We start from the raw sequence: 23,704 nt of genomic DNA on the forward strand, positions 1-23,704 counted from the left end.
AATTATGTAGTAGGATTGAACTGTGTTGAATTTTTACAAAGTTCCCAAATTCAAGCCTGATTGTTCTTTCTACTTACCTTAAGGGAAGAATATTTCTGTATGTAAAATAAAGGTTTCTTTTGGCAATGAATTCAGTGAAGCCAGTGAGCAAGGTCATTGGACTCTTATGTTAAATGCTAAGCATCAGAAGAGATCTTCCAGAGGAAGAAGTGTAGCTGATTTAAACAGTGTTGGGAAAATAGATAAGATTTAAATTATATTGTCCATCCAAAGGCTCAAGGATATGTAAGATACAAACTTTCCAATAAATCATTTTGTCTTTATTCAACTGTAATGAATGCTGATTAAAGTTATGGAGAATAAAAAATATTTCTCATCTCTACCAAAAGGTTAAAATAACCCCTATTTATAAAATTTCCTTCTTTTCCCTAATAACTGGTTGTCCTTGACTCTCAGTCTTATAATTTTCTCATTCTTTATGTATCCATTTATTTAACGAAATAAATAGGTACCATGTCCACTAAGTGCTAGAAATAATTCTAAACAAAAACAATATGATCATTTATTAAACAAACATGATCTTGCCATGAAGAATGTTAGTAACCTCTAACTATAAGGTCCTAATTTATTTTTTTAAGGTCCTAATTTAATATTGACCAGCTAGACAACACAATCATTATTTACAGTTACACCAGGATTCTGCAGTAAAGATGAAGCAAAAACAAAAAACATGAAGCTTTGCCCTTGCTATACTATCATCTACCTGGTATCTCTACTAAATGTAGAGAAGACGGTTAAAAACAAAAAGAACAGACTAGCCACGATATTAATATCAGATTTGACCTATTGTAAAATCTGTCTTACCTGGAAGGGTAAATCAATGGCAGCACTGCAGGGAGGGAGGCTTCATTTATATAAAAGAAATTTGACAAGAGAATTTTTTCTGAGCAAGGGCAGGAGTATACATGCACTGCTTGCTGCATTGCTTGCAGCAGGTAAACTTCCATCATGTCTCTTCTAAAATGTATGAAATGTAAACCCTTTTCATTCTTTTCTAATCACTTTCTAAAGTGCTTGCATACCCTAACTTTTAAAAATCTACTTCATTTCCTTTCAAGGCACTTCTCACACTTAGGGTTAATTTTTTAGCAAATGACAATCCTTAACGACCCACTTTCTAAATGGGAAGTTTAGAAAAAAAAATTAAAACTCACAACAAATCCTCAAAGTACAAAAGCAATGACACTTCTAAAGTAAGCTCCCATTCAGCTCCAGGGTATCTTTAATACTCACAGATCTCGTCCGCGTGTGGACTTAACAACTGTGCTTTAATCTGCTTAAGATCTGGTACTCATATCTTCCACTATTCCTTTTGATAAGACGAAATAAGCTTATGGAGCCTGTGCTGTCCCTGAGATTGTAAATTAAGGAGCTACTTAATCAAAAGAAGAAGAAAAAGGAAAGATATGACATTGGCAATGGTTTTAAATAGCAAGTCTGGACCCTGCTCTAAGTCAGAGATTATCCAAAAAGAAATAAAAAAAAACGTTCACCTCTCTGTTCCATGGATGGACACTAGGAGATGGACAATCCATGAGAATAAAAGAGGCAGCTATTCCTCCAAGCTGGGTCCAGCCAGGCAACCCAGGGAGCCTTCAGGCACAGCCCCTGCCCTCCCTTAGACCCATTTATTCCTCTCACATTAGTGCCTACATCTCGTCTTTGATTATCGCCTCTTTCATTCTCATAGGATTTCCAATCAGATTAATATCTGTTGAGTGACTATATTTTATATACTGGAAAATATTCTCATTGGTGAAAACCAAAATCACATTATTTACATCAAAGCACATATGACAGTTATTATAAATATAAGTGTACTTTTAAAATAAACTAACATTTTAACAAATCAATATTTTATTTTTAAAATTATACATTTTTAAAAATCATATTAATAGTCGTATTTAAAATAATTGAGTCACATTATAACCAAAGCATCATAATCCCTTAAAATGTGTTGTTCAAAATCTCTTATTGTTCTGTGCATCCTACCCAACTTAAAAATGTTATCAGAAAAGCAAGTTTTATCAGTTCCTTTATAACATATGGAGTTTTCTATGGTAACTGAATAGGGGCATTGGGCTGTTTCTGATAATGCCCACATCTGTGCCAATCAGGGCTTTGAAAAAGTCATGTCAGCTTCTTGGTGCAAATGAATAATCCCCTTTAACAGATAGCACAAGTGATTTGAATATAGCACATTCTATTGGTTATAACTGAAGACGATTTGTTATCAGGCAATAGGTGTGGCTATTAGAAACTCTACACATATTCTTTTTTTTATTTTTTTTAATTGGAGTTCAATTTGCCGACTCTACACATATTCCAATTCACTTTCCTTGTTTTACACATATGTGCAGAGACGCTGAAATGAATTTTTATTTTAAGACTCTAAGGGGTTTTGTTGTTGTTGTTGTTATTGTTGTGTTTTGCTTTGTTGTATGTCACTTACCTAGTATTTTCTAAATTTCCACCAAATGCCCAGGATTTGCTGTACTGTCCAATAGGGTAGCTACCAGCCACATGTGGCCATTTAAATTTAAATTTATATTGATTAAAGTGCCTATTAGCCACATGTGGCCTACTTTACTGGGGAACAGATTTAGAATGCTGCCATCATCATAGCTAGTTCTCTTGGACAAAACTGCTCCACATTCTTGCTGCTCAAAATGTGATCTGAAATTCAGTAACATCCACCTAACCCAGGTGCATGCTAAAATCTTGTTGATATTGTTAAAACAATATATGGGCTGGTTTGTATTCACATTGAAGTTTTATTTTTTTTTAATTTTTTTTTTAATTTTTTAATTTTTATTTATGATAGTCACAGAGAGAGAGAGAGGCAGAGACACAGGCAGAGGGAGAAGCAGGCTCCATGCACTGGGAGCCCGATGTGGGATTCGATCCCGGGTCTCCAGGATCGCGCCCTGGGCCAAAGGCAGGCGCCAAACCGCTGCGCCACCCAGGGATCCCCACATTGAAGTTTTAGACATGATGCTTTCATCTGGGGATCTTGTTAAAATGCAGATTCCAATTCAGAAAATCTGGAGTTGGGCCCAAGATACTGCATTTCTCACAAGCTCCTCGGTGACATCAATGCTTTTAGTCCGTGGACCATGCTTTGAGTAGCAAGGACCTGGAAGAAATGAAAATAATGTAATGATAGACTTTTAACCTCAGAGAATATACCTTCTTTGAAAAAGATAAGATTTCAACATATTAGCCATTGATACAATACAGAATTGGGATGAGATTATTGATTTGGAAGAGAAGAGTATGAAAGTACCTTTATGGGTAGTGGCCAAACCTTGCAATGATTATTACCATTGTGATAATCATAAGTGAGCACAGACAATAAGAAAGAGGCACAAGGGCAGCTCAGGGGGCTCAGCAGTTTAGCTCCGCCTTCAGCCCAGGGTGAGATCCTGGAGACCCGAGATTGAGTCCCACGTCCCGCTCCCTGCATGGAGCCTGCTTCTCCCTCTGCCTGTGTCTCTGCCTCTCTCTCTCTCTCTCTCTCTGTCTCTCATGAATAAATAAATAAAATCTGAAAGAAAGAAAGAAAGAAAGAAAGAAAGAAAGAAAGAAAGAAAGAAAGAAAGAAGCACAAAAAATATGGTGAACACTCAGTCTGTGAAAATAGAGCAGCTCTATGAGCAATAAATGAGGGGACAGAACAAGGAAAAAGTCAAAGGTCTTGTATTACGAAACCTCCACAATTCAGATTGACAAGAGTGGTAGAGTACTGCAAAATTTCAAAAAGTAAAGAAGAGTTAACACAGTTGGTAGATAACTATTTACAAAGAATAAAATCTCAAACTAGCATTTTAAGCTTGAAACTCTATTGCTTTACAACAAAATAAAAGGATACAAAGGCAAAATATATTGATACTTTCCAGGAACCTTATCCCTGTTTTGTAGAGAAAACAGAGATAAGCAAGGAAATCTCTCCCAGCTACCAGATTTTTTTTTTTTTGAAAAACCATCCAAATAATGTGCTGCCACAACTAATATCCATAGCCACCATCCTAAGAAAAGTGCAGAAATCTCTGGTGGTTTGCAAAATTTTCTTATACAAAACTCCACTCTATTGAATGTACTTAGGGGTTTAGATTAAAACTACTTCACTCCTGAGGAACATATATGAAAAACAACTAGATCAAACTAGAATATGGAGGAAGGGAAGACATTAAGGTGGAAGATATTTCTGAAGTTCATCTTCATAAATACAGTAAGTGCAAAGATAAGATCATTCTGTTTCCTAAAATACTTCTACTATGTTGGGATGCTTCTCAAACAGCAGGCTGGACACCTGAGAGAAGATGTGGCTCTAGTATGACATCATGGTCATGATTATCATCACCATTATCACCACCACCATAATCATCACCATCACTTATTCTGTTCCAGAATATGTGCTAATTCTCTGTTGTGGATTACTTCATGGCACTGAAGGAAGAACAGATGGAGGAATTGTTCCATCTCTATTTTCATTCCAAGCACCAAATACATTAAAGCCTTTATATAAACAAAAAAAGTAAATATTTAAGAGACCAAATTGGAACCTTGCTTTGTTTTTGCTCATTGAATAGAGTAAAACCCAATAATGAATCTGGCTTCCATTGTGATTTGACTTGTAATGAAACAGAATGGACTGTAAATATTAACGTCATCATCTCTCATCATCATCCATTGCCCATACTAGAAAAAAAAAAAATACCCTACCTCAGAATTATTTCAAGGTATGAAATACTTGATCCCCTCCAGGTGATTTTAGTTAATGCTATCCGCAAGATAATTCAAAGAATTAATCACATGTTAGAATAAATTAAAATACTCCTTTGTTGGAGACACTTCTTTGACAACCTCTTACTCTTGTGGAGAAAGTTTGTTTTGTCAACAATATTATTGAATTATTGTACTTTAAAAAGTCTTTGGGACTTTTTTCCCAATAACGTCATCCTCCTCTTATGTAATGGGCTTAAAGCAATTAAATAGCAACACTATGATTCTGCTTACTAGGCTAATCTCATCACCAATAGCAGAAGCTTCTTTGAAGTAGAGCTTTGTGTAAGGAGCAGAAGAAAAAAAAAATGTAGGAATGACAGTCTTCCAGGCAATAATCATCCAGAAGATGGTTTTTCTTTTCTTTCCTGGAAGCACAAAGAGTTATACAATCCAGCTATCACCAGAGATAGAAGTTACTTCAGGGAATTCATGAAGAAATCCTTTAATTCTGCTCTGCACCAACGTGTGCAGTAGCAATGGTCAGGGAAATAGTAAGACAGAGAGTTCTGGATACGGGGGATAGATCCCATGTAAGCAAAGAAGAAAGAATCCATTTTAATGATGGCTTCAAAAATAAGAGACAAAACACTGACAATCAGATCTAGTTGTGGTCTCAGAAAATGACCAACCAGGATGGGGCTCAGAAGTGAGTATTGTGGAACAGAAACAGAAAGACTCAGACCCAAACACTATCAAGAAGGAGTTTAGGACAAAGAGAGAGACAAAATAACTGCCCTATTTCATAACTCTTCCACCCCTCAGATTCTCAATGGAATAACCAAAGAAATGAAAGGAAAACATAAGTATAAATATATATTATCAAGCACATTTAAATAAGAAAAAAAGGTGATGTACACAGGCCAGAAGCCTCAGGAATCTCCACTACATGAACTTTTGTCAGGACCATATGAAAAGGTGAGCTAAACTGAGGGATAATAAATGAAAAGGTGCAGTCAGCTTGGGGAGTAAGGAGATGGGCACCCAACTAGAACCCTAATTTAGAATGATGGGTTGGGAACTAAGTGGCAAGTCCCAACCTCAAAAGAGACTTTGGAAAATATAATAAATGTTGGCACTGAAAACAGCATGCCACAGCAATCCTCTCAAACTTGTATTTGATGCAGAGAAATGGGTCATGGAAGTACTACTATGTGGAGGCAAAAAGAGCTTGATGTTGCTGGTATTCATTTTGGACAACCACTGCTAACCGCCGAAAACCCTCCTCTTCTCTCTCTATGTCTCTGCCTCTCTCTTCGTGTCTTTCATGAATAAATAAATAAATCTCTAAAAAAATTAAACGATATATTAGGGTATGGGGAAGATATAGTCATTGGAGATAAAAGAAAAAAGCTTTTCTCAAAATTCATAGGTAAAATCTTCAGAAATAAATACTTTGGGAAGCAAAGACTAGTAGATTCACTCCACAGCTGCATTGCAGTAATTACTGTAGTTATTTGTAAATCTTTATCTTACACTATGACTAAGTATACAGTCTAATATAGTGAGTATATTTCATTCCACAGTGTTGGTTTAGCCATTCTTGATAAATCTGCCATGGTCAATGTTGGCAGTCCACTCAAGATTCATTCCTTTATTCCCACACAGCACCTGTGGTCAGGAAGAAGCTGACTACCTCCACCTCCAGCTCAGTGTCAGAAATGGATCCTTTTTAAGTTGATTTATTTAAATAGACTCTATATCCAAATAATTTCATGACCCCAAGATCAAGAGCCACACGCTCTTCCAATTGAGCCAGGCAGGCACCCCCTAGATTGGATCCTTTTTTGGTTTAAGTTAAACAGTTCTCTCCATCCTCCCAGCCTCAAATAATATTCCTAAATGGTCAAATTCAAGGTAGGCTGACAGACTCTTGCTGGAAGAGTGGAACGCAGTGCTCAGCACCTTCCTCAATATTGTCATTTCTTGTCCCCGAACTACAAAATGTTTTTTAGTAATGGCACCAGTAGATAAACAGAGCCAAGAAAAAGGCAAAGAAAGGGAAGTCAGAGCCACTGGATTGCTAAAGTCCTGGACTTCCAATTATAGGCGATAATAAACTTTCTCAACCTTTGAGCCACTTTAAAATGAGGGTTTTTTTTAATTGTTCTTGAAAGCATCCTAATTGATACAAACTCCTTTTGTTGCCTTTTTAAAGGTTTCAAGAAACTCTTGATCATGTTGGATCCAATCAACATTGATTCCATCAGTCTGGTACCCCAATGGGTAAAGCAATGTACATCTATCAATTGTGTGCCATAGGCAATGATTTAAGATTTGCTTAGGCTTCAAGTTTCCCAATATATTAAAATTTCCTAGCTATATAATCTAGGAATGCCATCAAGACTTTATAACTTCCCAAGACCCTCCACTGTATACACATCAGAACACTGTTTTTATATGGAAGACAAATCCTGGAAAATAAACTACTTAAAACCAAGAGGTTTTTTTTGAACAATAAGATTTAGTAGGAATAAACATAATTAAAGTTGATCTTGAAAAGCTAAGAGTAAAGGGGCACCTGGGTGGCTCAGTGACTGAGCATCTGCCTTTGGCCCAGGTCATGATTCTTTGGCTCAGGTCCTGATCCCAGGATCCTGGAATGGAGTCCCACATCAGGTTTCCCACAGGGAGCCTGCTTCTCCCTCTGCCTGTGTCTCTGCCTCTTTCTCTGTGTCTCTCATGAATAAATAAAGTCCTTAAAAAGAAGCCAAAAGTAAAAGTAAAAAATGAATTTATATATTGAAGGAGGAAGCTAAACAAAATGCTTTTTGTAGCTTTCCCTATTTTTCAAACAGTTTACTCATGAAAGTGAAGGTCCATGTCTACTTGAATGTTAAATATGATGCTATTTTTGGTTTTCACTGTATCAAGAACCACATTCCTCAGCACTGAGAGAATAATTTCAGAAAAGGCTTTTTAGATCACTTTCTCTAAAGCAGGTTTAACTGAGTGGCACACCCACACTTGGCCATTAAATGCAAAGCAAACTACTTTACCAGACTCTGCGTTTCTCCATCCTATCCGTCCTGGAATTGGCAACCTCCCACCTACTTAGCAATTGTTCCCAAGACAGTTGGTTTTGCAAAATCATTCCCACCCAGAGAAGTACCCCTAACCGAAACTGTCCCTTCTACTCTCTAGTTCCCTTCATTGGGGAGAATTGGAAAAGGAGCAGATCATATTGTGAGGAAGATATGGGACACATGTCACAAAGAGGAAATGACACTGGAGCAGAATAAGAAAAATCTGAATTGTAGCCCTCGGTATCCCTATGTTGTTCTCTCAAAATAAGCTACAGAATTTCCCTAAGCTTCAAATTAGTCTCATATGCAAGCTTGTTTTAAGAGTCATATGCAGCAAAATGTTAAGAAGTTTTTGGTATAATATTTATTTCTGCTCCAGGTAAGGGACTTCCAATTCCTGACTTCTAGTGTTTGAAACATTTGATTTATGGCTATTTTTTTTTCCTTTTCGTGGTCTCACTATTTTTCTCTTGAACTGTTGCCTACTTTGTCAAGTAATTAGCATAGGGATGATTCTAAGTGTGGAAATGACTCACCAAAAGACTTTTGAAAAATGTACTCTGCTCCATAGACTGTGGTGAATGTAAGTACAGGAATTAGCATCGGATAGTCTCTGGAGGACGTTCCCAGCCTAATAAATCCATGATTCATGAAGGGAAAAGTCTCCGAACCTTGGAAATGGGTTCTGAATTATATATCCCCAAGAGCTGAGGAACTTGGCAGTGCTGTAGGTATCCCAGAATGAGTACTCTTGTGTACATTCCAAACCGTTATGGTCACTCTCAGGCTCCTTCATCATAACCAGGGATTTGCAAAGATGGTATGAATGTGGTCAAATGTGTATAACTGTTTCCTAAAACGTCTGATGTTCAGCATATAAGTTCTTCAGGCGGAAGCCTCAAATGTATTACGTGTGTTACAAAGGAAGACAACTCTTCATAAACACAATCTGCTTTCTACCATTTTTGAGTTTTTAACAAGAGCCTTTACAATGCAGGGGTGTGGAGAACTGACAGATTTTGCACATTTTAGTGCTTTTCCACAATGTTTGCTCTGTTCAGCAGAATATAAGCTTTCAGATTTAAAATATGTTCTCTAGCTTATCCCACTGTGCAAATCAGTACATTAAGCAAGCCTAGCAGAAAACCATAAGCAGGCAGACAGAAAAGCTGCAAGAGGCTTTCCTATCAAATGTGATGGGAAATAAGATTTAAATATCGGTTTGCCCACCAGCGTATGAACCAGAAATCACAATCCAGAAACAAACAAACAAACAAACAAACAAAAAAAGATACCAAGCAAGGTCAACAGAGACACACAGTAGATTGTGAAATGGGGAAAAAAAAAAAAAAACACTTAAAATAATGCAAACTAAAACAAACTGCCTTAAGCATATTTCATTAAGAATCCTATAAGTATTAAAATACATTGTTAATGCAGTATAAACTCCTGCAATAAAGAAACCCATACAGGGTCTCTATCTCTTGCTCCCATGAGAGTCCAGGCAGGTGTTTCTGGCTGGCAGGCAGCTCTCTTCCACTCAGGGACCCAGAGCTCCAAGATCCTTCCATCCAGGATCCTGACATCACTGTCCACATCCTATAGGCTATCCCGTCATGTCCAAATGGCAGAAAGAAGAGGGCATGGGGGAAGCACATCTACTCAGAAAAAGACCTCAGCCTGGAGACACAGTCTTTTGTCTGTCATACCATTAAGAACTCAAGCAAAAGACCACACTGCCTATAGGGAGGCTGGGAAACATAGCCTTGCCAAGTGCTGAGAAGAAGAGGCGAAGGGATTTATTCGGTGCCCAACAAATTTACAGAAATAAGAGAGTACAATAGTCATCACACACCAACAACATTGCAACCAATTGGAATTGGGAAAATATTTTAACACACATCAGAAGGAAACTAAGTTAATTATTATACAAAGTAACAAAAGTATAAAGATAATTACAATCAATCATTTTTGCTGTCTTATTAAAATATGATTAGTTTGAGAACACAAGCAGTAACAAGTTTCAGGATGCTAATTTTGAGTCATCACCACCGAAATGTGGCATCGGTGTGAATTGAAACAAACCAGAGACTTAAGGGAAAATAGGGAAGAGAAAATGAATGGCTCAAGACCTGAATGCAAGTCCCTTTGTTAAAAATGTGAGATTAAGTGATAACCACCTCATATTCCAGTTTCTCTTCTTTAAAGAGATACTGAGGGCAGCCCGGGTGGCTCAGCGGTTTAGCGCTGCCTTCAGCCCAGAGCCTGATCCTGGAGCCCCGGGATCGAGTCCCATGTCAGGCTCCCTGCATGGAGCCTGCTTCTCCCTCTGCCTGTGTCTCTGCCTCTCTCTCCCTCTCTCTGTGTCTCTCACGAATAAATAAATAAAATCTTTAAAAAAATAAAAAATAAAAAAATAAAGAGACACTGACCTGGTTTCCTCCTAACCACTCATAAGATTTCTGTAATAAACATACTTAAATTGGGATAAAATAGAGGAAGTTGTGCGAGTTTTGTTTTATGTATATATAAAATTTAAAATTTATATAACTTTTGTTGCTGAATTAATATATGTGTAATTACAAAACTTAAAACCTAGAAATTTAGATAATGTAACAGTGAAATATATATTTTAATGAATCACATTTAAGAGTGTAGAAAACACTGTTTTTACTAAAAATTATTTAAAATATTTAATAATCTATTCCATAAGAAAATAATTTACGATGATTTCATTTTTTAAATTTCATATTATTTTAATGAGAGCAAAGTGATCAATTTTGCCTGCTTCAACTCTTTGAGATTCAGTTTTTAAAGGTATTCTAAGCTTATTTTTATAGTGGTTTTAATGTACATCAAAACTGAAAAAGGTATTTCATAAAGCTACAATATGCAAACATGTACTTAGGGATGGATGATCCATGGCTAATGCTAATGGATATAATTCCATATTTCAATATCATAATGATTCTTCATTTTACTGATTTATTGTAAGATCTAATTAAAACATTTTAGAGGGGTGTTTTGTTTTATATTGATTTCTTAATGTCATAATTGGGTTTACAAAGCGTTTCTACTTGGACTAAGGGAAGCTAACAACGCTGAAAATGTTATTGTTCACTTTACTGGCATTTTAGCATGACCTTGGGTCTACAGTTCGTTTGGGAGAATCTTTAAAGCTTGTCCATTTGGGGAGGATTCATTAAGTTAAAACTAGAAATTTCCACTTAAAAAGGCACAGAGTAATTACACTTTATTGAAATACACTGAAAACAAATGACCAAGTGGAAGCAATTCTGCGGAATCCTGTGTGCTCCTTGAGCTCAAATCCTTGAATAGCCTGATTTCCACCTATATGACCATATGGAGACACAAAAGTCACTCCCTCAAGTAATTATTTGTAAGCCTAATTCCTTTCTCACATATTATAAATAAAATTTAAAGTGTACCACAATAGGTTATTTTGCACCATCCTGTGTGTGTTCACCTTAACTTTGAGATATTGGCTGAAAACACTGTATTCCATTACCCAACGATTTTTTCTTTAATGTAGTTTCTGATTGCATGGGGCTGGGGTGAGGGTGGAGATTCTGCATTTCTAACGATAACTCCATGCTTTTAGTCCTTATACCTCAAGTTAAATTGCAAGAACTTAGAATACAGTTGATTTATAGATGACAAATATACTGGGCACACCTGTAGTGAACAAAGCCATAGCCTGAGACATGTCTACATAAACCTAAAAAGAAGAAACATCGAACAGGAAAAGAAGTAGCCAATCATTTTACCATAACTGATGTTTTCTTGAAAGGTAGCTCCATCCCCCCACTATCTAGAGCTCTGGACATGTTTTAGACAAAAATCTGGCCAGAGGCAAGATTTTGCATTCTCTCTAGAGTTGCTTAAGATTGTACGTAAGATCATTAGCAGTGGATAACACAAAGCTAGGACTATCGAAGAGTTTATAGCCTCCCTGGTCATATACATGCTGTCCTCTTTCTATCAGGGAAGTGATGATAAGATCCTGATCCAGACAGTGGCATTGAAAGGATTATACAAGATAATAAGGTCCGTCGTACCTCATGTTAGCTGTCCCTAAGAAATCCTCGGTGTGCTGCTGTGTTGAGGAAATTTCTCATTGCTTCCTCTTAAACTTAAGCTGACCAATAATCTCCAAACAGCCTCAGAAAAACTCTAAAATATTCTAGTATACGTTGGGATTAGACAACATGGTAGAAAAACGAAACAGATTCATTTCCAAGTACTACATAGTTAAAAACAAAACAGAAATTCAAAGTAACTGTTTTTCTATGCATTCACAAAGTACCCGCAACTCACTCTGAATTAGTGTGCTTGTTAAAAAATAGTCAGCCTTGTCAAAGGAACTCTTAGTGTTTACTCAAGAATATGAGAGGGGGAGAAAAAACTAGCCAATCACGAATAGGGCAATTTTATTTTAAAGGCGTGTATGATCCTGGAGAAGGGAGAATGAACCAAAATTGTGTGCTTAAAGGAGTCTTAAAACACAATAAAAACTTCTGATCTTATCCTTACCCCAAAAAAACTGCATTTTGAGATTCTGTATATATAGATAGTTAAAATCTAAGCATTCGATCAACTGAGTGTTTTGATAACTTTGCAACCCCAAACTTCTTAATAATGAGGCTTTTCAGATGATATTTTAATAAAATTCCAAATATGTTACTTTGGCTTTTATTATGGGAGAAAAAACTAGCCAAAAAAAACCCTCTTTCTAAAATAACTAAATATGTGTGCCATTTTCAAAAGAACTTTTAGTAACATATTCATCCCTGAGGTCTGTTTAAATGTTATAGAGCTTATACATGCATTTGCACATATGCATGCCCTTTTTTCTTGCAAAAAAAATAATATACTTTTTAAAATAAAGCTATTCCCCAAAATGTTTCCTTTTTGATGTTACTAAAGAAACACTTGACTTTATTCCCGGAATAAATGTTAGCAGCACTGAAGATCCACTATTGTTAAAACATAATGAAGGGTGCCCCAAAAAAATTCCTGCTGAAATAAATCATGCCAAAATTTCAAGAACAAAGGAATAGAATGATCAGATTATGACAAAGCAATTTCTCTCCCTATTATAATATTGATAAAAAACTCTTAAGTATTTCCTCTTCCCAGTATATCATAAAAGTGAAAAATAATCTGTTGTAGCTTCTTAAATGTTTATTTCAACAGGGGAAAAAGAACATCTTTTGAACACATAATATGTACTGGACACTGTGCAAACGTCTAAGGTACATATCTCATGTGATACTTTCAAAAAACTTAGAATAAAGGTAGAATTATGTCCATTTTATGGAATAAAAAATAAGGTTCAAAAAAATTAAGTCCTCCTGTCTGACCAGTGTCAGAAAGCTAGTGAGTTGCAGGCTAATTATCTCAATGGCGAGCCCATGCTTGCACTGGTAAAGCAAGACTGGATGTGTTGGGTCTCTGGGCAAAAAGCATCAGCCTGCCCTTAGCAATCACACTTTTGCAGTTCTGTGCAACCAGGCAGTACAAAAGTATGGGCATGAGGGCACATCAGCTGCCCGTTCTGACCCTCTGCTCTCCATAATTTCTGAGTACATGCATACACAAACACAAAAGACCTGACATTGGAAAGAAAAAAAGTAAAATTGTTTGAAATAGGATGAAACATAAAACAATACATGAAATTGCCAGCTTATATTATGAAACGATAGTCACACTTGAATTTGTGCTGTGACAGTATAAACATTAAATTGTTTTCATCCTAAAAGGAAATAAAAATGAAATCAACTGCAAATATTATCTCAAGGAGACATCTATGACTCTTATGTTAAATTGGGTCTATCAATCTCATTGTGCCCACTTATGATAGGTAGGGAAACATTTTACTGTTATAATGTTTATACTGGGAGGGGCGGGAAGGACTATGCATGTTTGTCCCCAGTGCTATGCTAAGAAAGCTAGAATTAACGAAATCTCATTAATTACTAAATAATGTACCCAAAGTCAGTCTGAACCAAATAATTTTGTGTCTTGAGGAATAAATAGTATTTGTGAAAATTTGGTTTCTCAAAATAGTAACCATGAATATGACTGACTGGCAAATCCTTTTTGGTGACCCTCTACCTCTCCAGGGGAGTTTGAGGCTGTGCACACCCATTTAAGTCTCTGCCATCACTCATCCCTACAGAGTACAAGGTATCATCTCAGTATTCAAAGGTAAATGGCAGTTGTCAAGGGCTTACCACTGGCCTGTTAGATAGAAGGCTATAAAAGACCAAGAGTCAAAATTTACTTCCTCCACTCATTTCTCCTTCTTCCCCATGATGTAGCTGGAAGGCAAGCAGGACCCAACAGGTTTACTAACAGCACTACTCTTTCAGCCCCTGGCAGAGGAGGATCCTCAGGGTTCACATAAGACCTTCGCTACTCAACAAGGGCTCCGGTGCTGAAGCACCTGCTCCAGAAGGGACCCCCTTGTGCACCAGCGATGGTCGAACATTCCTCACTTGACTCTGTTTTCAAGTGACAAGACAAATCTTTGCAGGAGCTAGTTCCATCCTTCAGAGCTACAGTAGAAGCTCTGCTATTAAATTAGGCGAGAAGAAGAGATTTTCATAGAATTTATTAGGTTTCGATTTTCTTATATATTTGTCTTTCTTCCTCTGTCTTACCCTCCCTGTGTTATTTATTCCACTCCATCTTTTAAGTTGCGAACCCTGAATCTTAATAAATAAAACCCACCCATTTGCAGTTCCTGCTATTCATTTTTTAAATGTTTTATTTTACTTTATTTATTTATTAGGGACAGAAAGCATGGCCAGGGCAGGGACAGGGGGTCAGGGAGCCCCCCATGGTGCTTGATCTCAGGAGGCTGGGATCATGACCTAAGCCAAAGGCAGATGCTTCACTGACTGAGCCACCCAGGTGCCCCCACTTCCTGCTATTTAGCTATGCCCACTGTCCCTCCCCTTGTGATTCCAGCACAAACTTCCTGTCCAAAGCCAACCCACTCATGCCAAGTCCTGTGACATTAGCACCATATTACATGCTTTCCTCATGTCCATCTCTGCCTTACATTCCACATGCCTTAATATTAGTAACAATCTTCCCTATGCCATATTCCTATTCCATCCCATTTAACAAAACCCAATCCTGGTGGGTCTCATCTGCTTTCATTGTTTGTACCTATAAAAATATAAGAGGGTATCAAAGACTAATCCACCCACCTATGAATCCTGTCTTTTCACATCTGCTCATCAATTTCTACTATTAGTTATATCTTCCCCCTCATGCATATTTGGCTTCTCCCATTGACTTTTAAACATGCCCACATCTCTATCACCTTAAAAGAAAGTTTCACTCAAGCTCGCTTTCCCCAACTACTTCTCTGTCTCTCCCCTGCCCTTCATAGTCAGACTTCTTCAAAAATTTGTCTTCACACACTGATTTCATTTTCTCACCTACCTGTCACTCTCCACCCACTCCAATATGACTTCTATCCCCTCTACTCCACAAAACAGCACCCTCCAATAGATGTTTCCATCTTGATAAATTCCATGGGTATTTTTGGAGGCGTTTAACACAATTTATTTATCTCTTTTTTAAATATGTTTTTCTCTCCCTCGGTTTCTGTGCCTCTTCAGTGACCTTTCTTTTTTGGCTTTCTTGAATCATCCTCCTCTGTCCTGGCCATGAATAGATTTCCTTCCAACTGCGTATTAGGCATGTTCTCCCTAAGCATTGCATCCAAGCATACAATTAAAATCACTGCCTATAGGCTTGTGTCACCCAAATTTATTTCTATGATGCTATATTTCATCCATTATGAGATACTCACTTTTCCACATTTTAACATCTTTGAAGTGAAACTGGGTCTTGCAGTTGATGGCATGCTGTACTAGTGACTATATTTTTCTCTTTCTTAGTAGCATATAAAATAATGGTATATTCTTAAATTGGTGGTATCTTAGATTTGATTAAATATTTTCAGCCCTGCTCCTTCCTTGAAAAATCAGACCCATAGATATCTACTTACCATCTCCACTGCTCCATCTGGCTGCTTTGAATAGCAGCACCTCAGAGGTCATTCCAGGGGATAGTGTTCGTATTGAATTGTATGTAAATGGCATCTTCTGGGATTATACAACACGGTGGCCTTGACAAAAGTACTTCAACATATTCAAAACTGTACTCAAGCTCCCCAATCTCTTTCCAATCTTCCAGCTCTTCTGAAATCTACTCCTTTTCCTGCATTCCTGTCTCAGTATTCCTTACCATTGTCCATCCAGCTTTGCACAAGCCAGCACTCAAAATATCAAATTCATATTTCCCTCTTCCACATCCCATAAACTACAGTTATCAAGTTCGTTTATTTTCCAGACCTGTCCACTTTGTATCTCTTCTAGTATCTCCCTGGTTCAAGAGGCCACCACATTCCCACTTGAACAAGAGACTTTTAATTCGTCTGACATTATGAATTCTTGCCCCTCTTTTCCCACCCATTCTCCATCTTATAGCATAATCTTTTCAAAATAAGTCTGACAATGTTATACCCATGTTTGAAACCTTTTGGTGTCCTGCCTTGCTGGGTGTCCTCCCAGACAGTGTCTTCTGGGAGGTTTCATGTGTTTTGGTCCCCTTTCATTGCTCAACTTCATATGCATATCATGCTTTCTCATTCTCCAGATTCCAGTTCGGTAGATTTCTTTCAGGTCTCTAACAAAGCCAAGCTCTTTGCCACAGATATGGTTCTGTTTCCTGAAATGCTCTCAATATTCTCCTCCCATTTTATCTAGTTAACCCTCCTCAGCCTTCAGATTTCTGCCTAAATATTGTTGCCTCTGGGGACCTTCTGTGACCTAAACCAGATCAGCTCCCTTTATCACATGCCTTCTTTTTCATGCTTTAAATTTTTTTGTTTATACTTTATTAAATATTTTATATTTACTGTTATATGGTGACTTCACTAAAGTTTGCTAAATTCTAAGCTCCATGACAGCAGGAGCAGAGCCTGTCTTCTTGTTATTGTATTCCCAATTTTTGGCAGAGTCCCTGGCAGAGTAGTGCTCAAGAAAGACTTTTTAAATGGACATTTGTCAAGACAGGATAGAACTAGATGGCATCCAAAGTCCCCCATTCCCAGCAAACTGCTGATTCTAAGATACAGATTTTTTATTTTAACATTATTTATTGTATTCACTAGATGTTTTGGACACTTAGACTTACATTATTCTCTTTAAAATTAATTTACTTATCTATTTTTATAGAACTTTCTAAAATTTTTCTTTCAGTCATGTTTGATTTTTTAAAAGGTTTTTATTTCTGCATTATCATAAAATCATATTTTTACCAATCCCATTTGTTTGCTATTGGTCTTTCATATGTTGCTATTTTTCCCTTTTGAACGAATAGCTTGCTTTTAATTCTATAATAGTTAAGGTGATCTTCTGTGTCAGGAATTTAATATTTTGGTGATGACTAGCAAGTGTTACTCTGCTACTTCTACACCCCTAGGTCTTTATTTCAATTAGTATAATTTGCTCATTAAATTAACACATCTATTACGGTGCCAGCATTCACATAACAGACAGAAAAATGTCTCCTGTGGGTCAATTGGAATCATTTGGTTATATTAACATTGTAGCCTTTTATAAGAGTGTCCTAGTAGATACTGTTATTATTAACGGAGATAGGACACAAATTGAAATGAGGTTTTTATGCATTACATGCTCTGAGTAGATTTTCAATTGACAAATCTGTGTAGAAGGCAGCTGAGCTTTCAAAATATACCTTATTCATGTTTCCATAGAGCCATTTGCCAATTTTCACAGGACTAAGGACCATGCTTGTTTACCTGGTTGAGTGTATAATAAGACATAGCAGCAAGCTCGTGGCAACTTCAGAAATATTACCTGATATTGTTTTACCTGAATATATGAAATATTCTCTACAGCTTTTGGGTCAAAGATATCTCTGAATAAAAGACCTCTATTCTGCCTTTCAGGAACATTCTAATTCTATAAGATTCAGCAACCCTAAGGCAACTAGTCCCACTTCTGCACTGACAAACACAGTATGCTCTTCACTAGTTGGTCAATGGCGAAGCTTTACTAATACAAATAAAACTAATCAATGGTATTAATTACCACCTGTATTCTAGCCCTACCCTTATTTTCTTCCTAGATGAATGGCATTCAGCAAGTCGCATGCCCTCTTATCCCTTGTTTTTTCAACTTTAAAACCTACCCTGACTCACTTAGACATTAAGAATTTTTAATGTATTAATACAACAAGCATTTTATAAAGAAAAGGCATTATACACGTAGAAGATTGCACTTGTAAACAATTCACATTTTTAGTTACTAGCTATTTCAAGCTTTTATTATGGTTTGTCAGCCCACCTGTATGTAGTCTTCCCGCCTAGATATTACCCCCAATTGATTAGCTTCTCCTGGGATACTCCTCTGATCATATCATTCACCAATCCAAAGCTTTTAATGATGTTTCATGACTTAACAAGTGAGTTAAAAATTCCTGAATCTAACAATCTACATTCCTACAATATAGCCCCATTCATGTGTATTTCAAGGTTGACAAGCTTGTTGATGCAATGAGTGGGCATAATCAATGGTGCTAAGTCAGAGGGGACTTGAGGAGATGCATGTCACAACTGGCCATTTTCTTAACAAATATTCCTCTGTCTTGAAGGTTTTTTCCTACCATGTTCTGGCTGCATTCACAGTGAGTAGCACCTGGAAAGATGTCCAGAGGATTTGATTAAAGATTATCACAGAGCAGAAAAACCAAGCAACACCAATGTAACCATTCCTTATTCCTGCCACATATTGTATATTTCATAGTATACATACTCCTGTAAAGCTTATTAAGCTAAGGCAATTGGAGTTGTACTTCATATTTGGCAACCAAGGAGAACTAACCTAATGACCAATGAGAAGAGAAAAGATGAGCACCAGGACCTCCTGAGGTCATAGGCAAGGGAGACACTCCATGACTCAGAGAGGTAGACAATGCCTCAGGAAGAGTGTCCTCAATTCTAACTTGAAGACAAAACCTAGGGGAAGGAGAACATGCTCCATGAAGTAAGCAGGTGATAATCATCAGTAGCACTTTCATCATCTAATTCTCCTTTCGATGGATATTAAGTACAAGTTGTCCATTCATGCAGATACAGAAACTCATAAACCATCAACCTTACCTGTCTTAAAAATAATAAAGGGCCTCATTCATGTATCCTTTTCCATAAAATTTACTAAATACATGCTATGTGTCAAACACTTACTAGGCACTGAAGATGTGATCATAAGCAAGGCATGTTCTTGAAAAGACATATTCCACTCCTCCATACAAATAAAATCCAGCACTAAAAAAAAAAAAAAAAAAAAAAATAAAATCCAGCAGTAATTATACATTTATAATAGACGCTTTGTCAAAAAAAAACAGATTTTCATAGCAATTAGCAAAGTGATTAAGTCACTTTACATTTTTACACTTGATTCTTGACTAATATTATAAAATGTCAGAGCTAAAAATAACTGTACACAGGTGAAATGTAGAAGACAGCCAGGGGGGAAAAAAAAAAAGAAGGCAGCCAGGGGGAATTTAAAAATAAAGGAGCACGAACTGGGGACTTTCCATAAAACCATCAGATAAAAGTGGTCACATAATTTATAATTCCACTTATATAACATTCTTGAAATGACAAAAATATAGAGATGGAAAACAAATCAGTGGTTCTCAGGAGTTAGAGATGGGGTGAGGGTAACGACTACTATAAAGAAATAGCATAAAGAGATCTTTGTGGTGATAGAATAGTCTGTTTCTTCATCATAATGGTTTTTACACAAATTTATATACATGATAAAATGACATTGCACCATATACACATACTGTAACAATGTCAAACTCCTGGGTTTGATATCATACTGTAGTTACATAAAATGTAGCCATTGGGAAAATGGTATAAAGAGTACATGGGACCTCTCTACACTATCTTTTCAACTTCCTATGAATTTATAATTATTTCAAAATTAAAAGCTAAAAAAAAACAAAAATAGTGAGTACCAGGGACTTCCCATGAAACATCAGTTAAAATATTTGTATAGAAGCCAAATCTGCTCTCAACTGTAAACAGAGGTGGCTTTTGGAGTTTGGGACACATAAGTAGTGGGTCTCTATCTCTTCGGCACTGATTAAGGAGTTCAAATGCATTCATGAAGGATCTCCCAGTCCACCAGTTGGTGTTATATTCTTGTGATTTTATAATATGAGTGAAAGACTAGTGTTTAGAAAAACAAATAAGAAGCATAAAGCCAGGCACCCAACATCTATCTAAAGATTGTATTGCTTCTAATTTCTATCATGTCGTCTCTCACTATTACCTTAGGTAAAATGAGATATAACTCAATTAAAAATTCAAAAACTTTTCCTCAGAAATTGTTAAAAGTGATATCATTAGAGGCATACAAATTAGAATTGACACAAGAAGTTTAAGATAAGCAGCAATGTTTCATGCTAATGGACTAAAGTACCTCTTGAGCTTTTCTCATCATCAGTGTCTATGGTTGTATTATTTTTGTTGAGGTAAAATTATCTACATAATGTCATTACCTAGGTCTCCTGTGTATAAGAATAATAGAAAGTGCCTCCATACTTTGCAAATTCATTATGTTCTGAAAGAATATTAACATTTTATTTCATATAAGTTCCTAATGGGAACAGTTCTAAAACTAAAATAATTACTCATAATGCCTCTCTACTCATAATTGCAACAAATTTTATAAAATTATAATTTTGGGGGGGAGAGATTTCTATATTGTACTTTGTTAAGATACTAGGCATTCTAATTCACTTCAAATATTCATAAAGTTTATGTATGCATGTCATGTATAGCTATGATTTATTTTTTAAAAGATTTTATTTATTTATTCATGAGAGAGGCAGAAACACAGGCAGAGGGAGAAACAGGCTCCATGTGGGGAGCCCAATGTGAGACTAGATCCAGGGATCATGGGATCATGCCCTGAGTCAAAGGCAGATGCTCAACCTCTGAGCCACCCAGGCATCCCCATAAGCTATGATTTAACGATCGGAAGGCCATGATGACAAAATATAATTTTGTCACTGAATAAAATACCTAGTCCATTCCAAAATACTTGCACCTACAGTATTTCAACTTAAAATAATCATATAACCAGTTCTATCCTGTAGTTTGCTAATAATTCTGGTGTTTTGTAGAGCCATTTTCATAAGCCATATCTCCTCAAACCCAGCTTTTAACAGCCTCCATAAGTGAAAATTCAAAACCGGAGTAAGAAAAGAAGTTCAGCATGGCTAGTATTCTAATTATTGGGACAATCTAGGTGTGAAGAACCAGTGAAAGAGGAATGGAAAGCTTCATTTTGGCCTCAAGGACCAATCCACATTCTCCAACATACTTACCAAACACCTTGTATCTTGAGGCTAAAAAAAAAATTAATACTATACCTGTCATCATGTCATCTGGACATCTATTGCTCTAGCAGACTAGAATCACAGAAAAGGGGAAGTGTATGTCAAATAAATACAACATAATTACTAGGATTATCATTCCCTAAACCCCAATACCATTCTCCTTGAGTACAACAACATGGGTAATAAAACTTGACATTGTCTTTGAGAATCATTTGAAATATAATAAAATAGAAATCGATTCAGGAAACCTTTCAAATTATGTCTTTTATTGTATTCAAACCCTCTAAAACTTGGTAATTCCTATCTATAGCACAGATAGGAGCTCTTCATTAACTGACACATTTTATTGGGTCACCCTGTACATAGTACTAGTTCAGAAAGTACTTTTTAAATAAATGCTATATTGATGAATGTCATAAGGTGACATACTTTTTGAAAATGTCCCATTCGTGGGGAAATGGATAAATAAAATGTGGCGTACCATACAATAGATTTCTTTAGGACAATTTTTTTAAAAAGATATATATCAACACAGATTTAATATATTTGATATATTAAATGTATTAATATGTTAATATATTTCCAGATATATTAAAATATGCTATAATTTATGAAGAATTTTGGATAATACCAAAATAACATTTTATACTGCTCATGAATACTTCACTGGTGGAAAACAATGAAAAACAGACTGCAAGAACATACATTAGATGTATGTTTATTAGATAATAAAGATGTCATTTAGGGAAAGGGAAAAAAGAATAAATTATGAATGGGAGTTCAAGGACACTTCAGATGTTGCATTCACTTTAGTAGTTCAAAACATAGCAAATTTATTTTAAAAACTGAAAATTAAAATACAATTCATGTCCATCAAATAAATGAAAATTATCTCTTAACAAGCTTCTTTGTCTCAAGTACCCTTGTATTCCATCTTATACTTTTATAGAATAAAAAGAGTGTTTTGTAAATTATTCAGACAAATAAGGGATAAATCTATTCTAGGTCATGTTAGTAGGGATGTTTCATGAGCACAAATGACTAATCTGACAAAATGTGAAGTATAAAAAGGACCTTCTTTCTATGATTATTTCTACCATTCTTTTCTTTCTCTTAAAAGAGCTAATTGAGATTGTCTGGGCCACATGGAAACCCTGCCACCAAATCTCTACAAGTCAGAGTGAATATGTAATCCAGTAAAACAAAAACCAGTTTTTGTTTTACTTTTCATCCCTAGGCAAGATCCAAATTAAACCTGAGGATGTGGTAAAACTCATTGCCCCCGTTAGCATGTACTATGATTAGAGGTCACTCCACTTCCAAAATAAGAGTTCCAGACAAATCTCAGCAGTCACAGTGTTTCATTACCAGATCTTCTCCCCCACAAGCAGACTTATGAAGTCCACAGTTGCCCTGGTAAGAGAGCTGCTCACTTGGAAACAACTCGCTTCCTCTCAAAGGCTATCTTTCATTTCATAGCTAACCTTGAGTAGACTCAACTGTGAGTGCCCAACTTCTGTTGTCCAGTCTGCAATGTCTTCACAATATGTCCTGTCTCAACTACACAATTGTGGAATGCTACAAAATTCTAGAGCAATTTTCAGATCTTGAATGAAAATGCATTCCATACAACTCCCATGTCATATATATTTTATTGTATTCTTATCCTCTGAAAATTAGTTGAGTTTTAAAACATGTAGGAAAATCTTATCTCAAATTAATTAGCAAAACATTGCACATATTTTACAAAACACAACACATATTTATGACATCTGAATAGCAACTGATTAGTAAGGAGGAGCTAGGGTAGACTCCACTCAGGAAGACAAATTCCAACACTCCCCAAATGCTCTCTTGTTGCTCTGTCACCCTGCCCTGGGGATAACCCCAATTCTGTGGTCTGATTCTAGTGTCTCCACTTCCTATCATGTGTCTTGTAGCTTTAGAGAAAAATGCTCTAGATCTATATCTCTGATATAAGAACACACTTTAAATCTCTTGTTGACTGGGTGATGGGCACTAAGGAGGGCACTTGATGGGATGAGCACTGGGTATTATACTATATGTTGGCAAACTGAATTTAAATTAAAATTTAAAAATAAATAAATATAAATAAATCTCTGGTTGAATGTTAACATTGAGAGTGACATCTACTCATATTCATAATTTTTCTAAAATGCACTATGCATATTAAAATATACCACTCTTTTGTTATGCTAATGGTATTTGGTTGCTCTCAGTACAAGAGACAATGGTCTCTGTAACCACAAGTGAGTTTGGCTACATGACCCTCTTCCTTTCATAGGAAAGATTTAGACCACATGGCTCAATTAGACTCCCACAATCCG

The 23,704-nt window shown here is 36.3% G+C and overlaps 1 long non-coding RNA gene across 1 annotated transcript in view; it reads right to left on the reverse strand.

Moving 5' to 3' along the window:
- Nucleotides 1-2,897: 2,897 nt before the first annotated feature.
- LOC140621303 (uncharacterized) overlaps nt 2,898-23,704 on the reverse strand; it is a 43,196-nt gene continuing 22,389 nt past the window's right edge. The window contains exon 3 of the long non-coding RNA XR_012021027.1: nt 2,898-3,196. This is a non-coding gene — a long non-coding RNA (uncharacterized lncRNA). The remainder of the gene's footprint in view (nt 3,197-23,704) is intronic.

The sequence above is a fragment of the Canis lupus genome, chromosome 30 (assembly GCF_048164855.1).
Source record: "Canis lupus baileyi chromosome 30, mCanLup2.hap1, whole genome shotgun sequence".
In the NCBI taxonomy this organism is placed as follows: domain Eukaryota; kingdom Metazoa; phylum Chordata; class Mammalia; order Carnivora; family Canidae; genus Canis; species Canis lupus.